Source organism: Carassius auratus, chromosome 23 (assembly GCF_003368295.1).
Source record: "Carassius auratus strain Wakin chromosome 23, ASM336829v1, whole genome shotgun sequence".
In the NCBI taxonomy this organism is placed as follows: Eukaryota; Metazoa; Chordata; class Actinopteri; order Cypriniformes; family Cyprinidae; genus Carassius; species Carassius auratus.
In genome coordinates, this window is record NC_039265.1 from 720,262 (window position 1) to 725,215 (window position 4,954).

General features: G+C 36.8%; 1 long non-coding RNA gene across 1 annotated transcript; it reads right to left on the bottom strand.

The window, feature by feature from the left end:
- Positions 1 to 205: 205 nt before the first annotated feature.
- Positions 206 to 1,477, bottom strand: LOC113040934 (uncharacterized). Its single transcript, XR_003275321.1, has 2 exons — positions 1,338 to 1,477; positions 206 to 1,232 (listed from the first exon to the last, which is right to left on the bottom strand). It is a non-coding gene; the product is annotated as an uncharacterized LOC113040934 (long non-coding RNA).
- Between the last annotated feature and the right edge of the window lie 3,477 nt (positions 1,478 to 4,954).

The following is a 4,954-nucleotide window of genomic DNA, read 5'->3' on the forward strand; positions in this document are numbered from 1 at the left end:
TTATTTGTATTGTAACAACAAAAACAACAACAACAATGATGATAATAATATAAAATTGTATGTGTGCGTGTAATATTTGAATAGATAATTATTTTTATCTGCAGTGAAACGTGTAGTAACTATGTGAACTGAAAAAAGCTTTGGACCATATATTAGCAAATAAAGGTCATAAAGAAAGTGAAGTCGATGGCTCTTTACTGCCCTCTACTGTCCACACTGCCTTTGTTTATTGTGTCAAAAAAAGGTGGTAAAGAATTTTATTATCTTTCATACCATAAAGTATTTCATTATATGTTTAATTATTAATTCATTCCTGTGGTTCTCAAGAGACTATACAGTCCTGTCCAGTTGGACGCATGCACAAATTGTATTATTTTAGCTGCTGACCAAAACATTCAAGTTACATATTATATACTGTACATATACAAGTTATATAATGATTATGGGCTAAAAGTGCACACTTTGAGCTTTAATTTGACGATATTCTCATCACAGTTGGAGGAAAGGTTAATGAATTACAGCTCTTTAATATGTACTTGCCCCCTTTTTAAAGGGACCTTGGGTAATTGGACAGTTGACTGAAAAGTCATTTCATGGACAGATGTGGGCTATTCCTTCATTATTTCTACATCAGTTAAGCATGTAAACGTTCTGGAGTTGAAGTGTGTCATTTGCATTTGGAAGCTGTTGCTGTGAACCACATCATGTGGTCAAAGGATCTCTCTATACAACAGAGACAAACAATTTACATTATTTCCAAATCCATCAGAAAAAAGGAACATAGGAATGGCTGAATCAACAATTTGGTACAATCTGAGAAATAAAAGAAAGCACTAGTGAGCTCAGCAACATAAAAAGGCTGGGATGTCCACGAAGGACAACAGTGGTGGATGATCGGAGAATTCTCTCTATGGTAAAGAAAAACCCTTTCACATCATCCAACCAAGAGAAGAACACTCTCATGGAGACAGACGTGTCACTGTCAAAGTATACAATCAAGAGAAGACTTCACCAGAGCAAATACAGAGGCTTCACCACAAACTGCAAACAAGACCAGATTAGACTTTGCCAAAAAACTTATAATAAAGCAAAACAACTTCTGGAAAGCATTCTTTTCTCTTTCATTCATGGTGGAGCAGTGTGATGATATGAGCGTGCATGGCTTCCAGTGGCACTGGGTTACAGGTGTTTAGTGTTGAACGAGACAGAAGACAGAAGCAGATGGATCAATTCTGAAGTGTACAGAAGACAGAAGCATTTTACATTTTATAATATAATATAATTTGATTTGATATTTTAACTGATGGGTAATTTGATGCTGTGCAGCTCAACCTCACCTGAGTTTGCTGATGTCCGAGTCCTCATCTTTGACCTCGGGCACTAACAACACATCTCCTGGAGGTCCGTTTTCATTGCGGTAGACTTTTTCTACTTGTTTCTTAAACACGGGGGCATCGTTCATATCAATGACTTTCACTGACACTTTGGCAGTGTTTGGTTTTGGTGAGGGGCCTGTTACAGGCTTTCCATCAACACACTGAAACAATTTCTCCTCGTTCTCGACTGCTAGGAGTGTAAATCTGTGAAGTCTGTATCTCTTTACAACGGAAGTCGGTGTTTGTGAATTTGGGCAGCCTACCCTTCTTTCAGTTCCCTCCCTTACCCGTTGCTCATATCCTGTCGCCTAGCAACCGTGACAGCGCTAAGCAAGACGCGGGTGAAGAGCTCATCGTTCTCTCCCCGGACCTTTTAAACACTTCTGTCTGCTCTTTCGTCCTTAGAAGCGTTAAAAACAGCTTCAATCACTAACAAATAAGCTGTGTGTAAGGGGATATTCACACAGGCAGTAAGGAAGAAGCTAGTTTACGAAAGTAAACTTTTTTTATTTTATTTACATATACAGTATTGTTCAAAATAATAGCAGTACAATGTGACTAACCAGAATAATCAAGGTTTTTCGTATATTTTTTTATTGCTACGTGGCAAACAAGTTACCAGTAGGTTCAGTAGATTCTCAGAAAACAAATGAGACCCAGCATTCATGATATGCACGCTCTTAAGGCTGTGCAATTGGGCAATTAGTTGAATTAGTTGAAAGGGGTGTGTTCAAAAAAATAGCAGTGTGGCATTCAATCACTGAGGTCATCAATTTTGTGAAGAAACAGGTGTGAATCAGGTGGCCCCTATTTAAGGATGAAGCCAACACTTGTTGAACATGCATTTGAAAGCTGAGGAAAATGGGTCGTTCAAGACATTGTTCAGAAGAACAGCGTACTTTGATTAAAAAGTTGATTAGAGAGGGGAAAACCTATAAAGAGGTGCAAAAAATGATAGGCTGTTCAGCTAAAATGATCTCCAATGCCTTAAAATGGAGAGCAAAACCAGAGAGACGTGGAAGAAAATGGAAGACAACCATCAAAATGGATAGAAGAATAACCAGAATGGCAAAGGCTCAGCCAATGATCACCTCCAGGATGATCAAAGACAGTCTGGAGTTACCTGTAAGTACTGTGACAGTTAGAAGACGTCTGTGTGAAGCTAATCTATTTTCAAGAATCCCCCGCAAAGTCCCTCTGTTAAAAAAAAGGCATGTGCAGAAGAGGTTACAATTTGCCAAAGAACACATCAACTGGCCTAAAGAGAAATGGAGGAACATTTTGTGGACTGATGAGAGTAAAATTGTTCTTTTTGGGTCCAAGGGCCACAGGCAGTTTGTGAGACGACCCCCAAACTCTGAATTCAAGCCACAGTACACAGTGAAGACAGTGAAGCATGGAGGTGCAAGCATCATGATATGGGCATGTTTCTCCTACTATGGTGTTGGGCCTATTTATCGCATACCAGGGATCATGGATCAGTTTGCATATGTTAAAATACTTGAAGAGGTCATGTTGCCCTATGCTGAAGAGGACATGCCCTTGAAATGGTTGTTTCAACAAGACAATGACCCAAAACACACTAGTAAACGGGCAAAGTCTTGGTTCCGAACCAACAAAATTAATGTTATGGAGTGGCCAGCCCAATCTCCAGACCTTAATCCAATTGAGAACTTGTGGGGTGATATCAAAAATGCTATTTCTGAAGCAAAACCAAGAAATGTGAATGAATTGTGGAATGTTGTTAAAGAATCATGGAGTGGAATAACAGCTGAGAGGTGCCACAAGTTGGTTGACTCCATGCCACACAGATGTCAAGCAGTTTTAAAAAACTGTGGTCATACAACTAAATATTAGTTTAGTGATTCACAGGATTGCTAAATCCCAAAAAAAAAAAAAAAATGTTTGTACAAAATAGTTTTGAGTTTGTACAGTCAAAGGTAGACACTGCTATTTTTTTGAACACACCCCTTTCAACTAATTGCCCAATTGCACAGCCTTAAGAGCGTGCATATCATGAATGCTGGGTCTTGTTTGTTTTCTGACAATCTACTGAACCTACTGGTAACTTGTTTGCCACGTAGCAATAAAAAATATACTAAAAACCTTGATTATTCTGGTTAGTCACATTGTACTGCTATTATTTTGAACAATACTGTATATATACCGAATCCATCCTTGTTAGCATTAGTGACAAACTCAAAAATCTTTTTTTTTTGTCTTACATGTATGATGGGGTTTATTTCCCTGTCGATGGCCCGGTGTACATATGGATAAAATATAACTTAATTCACACCATATTCCTGATATTATCGATCAATATTATCAGATTAATTTTGATTGTTCACTTTTATTTTATATCCGTGAGTGCAGTACACCTGCAAAGCGTTAGCACTTGTTAGCTTGTCATTAGCATTTTCATTCGAACCTATCGCTGTTTTCTTTTCTCCTCTCCTCTCTCTCGCTCCAGTTTTTCACAAGTTCATCAAACAACTGTGGTAAGAATATTTCATCAAGCACGGTGAGTAATGGCTTCTCCTGCTATTGTTATTTGCACCTCTTGTCACAGGTATAGTTTATCTTTCTCTGTGGAAGATGAGTGTAACCCAGGTTACTAGTGATTAGTAGCAGAGAAAATAATGAAGCAAATATGAGATAAAATATGTATCTGTGACCTGAATAAAATATTTATAATCATAAATCTTTATAAGTAAAAAATATATATATATTTATATTAAGGATTATAAACTCATCCAATGAAATTGCATTTTGAATGACGTCATTACGTTTTCCGCTATCGCGGCAAATTACAACGCAGTGCGCGTTCCAGATCCTTCTTTTTTTTCCGTGAACTTGAGAGGAGAGCAGATGGCTGTCGCTGATCCAAGAGATTTAGTGCTTCAGAATTGAAAATAAATGACGTAAGATCAATTTAATACATCCCTATATCGTTATACATCAATGATATAAAATGTAGTATTTTTGTAACTGCAGAACCAGTTGATTTATCTCGTGTAACGTTCTTAACGCATGTTGGTAGCGCAGTTTTAGCGTTAGCATAATGCTGATGTAAATTATCTTACATACATATTTCTAATGAAGGACTGAGAGAAAAGCAGGGTGTGTCTGAGGGTGATATCTTCTAACGTGGATCATTGGGAGTTTTCTGGATTTTTCATATACATTTGAATGAGTTTCCTTGGTGAGTTGATGTGGTTTCATTTTATTTCCTTTACAATATGGGTTAAGGTTTTGTTAAAAATGTGTTTCATAAATTAACCATTTATTTGGTGTAGTGTAAATGATGGAAACAGACCTAAGAAGGAAATAGAGACAACAGTAATGGTAATTCCTGTGAAATAGCAATAGTTAATATGCTTAGTGTGTCAAACAAAGAAATTATACAAGTAACTGCATAAAATTAAAGTGCAATGCTTATTGTTAAAAAGAAATACCACAGAAGGAAAAGAAAAAACTTCTACAAAGAAATTTCATACACAGAAGTATATGAATGTATATTGTTTATTTGAAATTTGTGTTGAATCAGTATATACATTGTAAAGTGATGATTGATTATT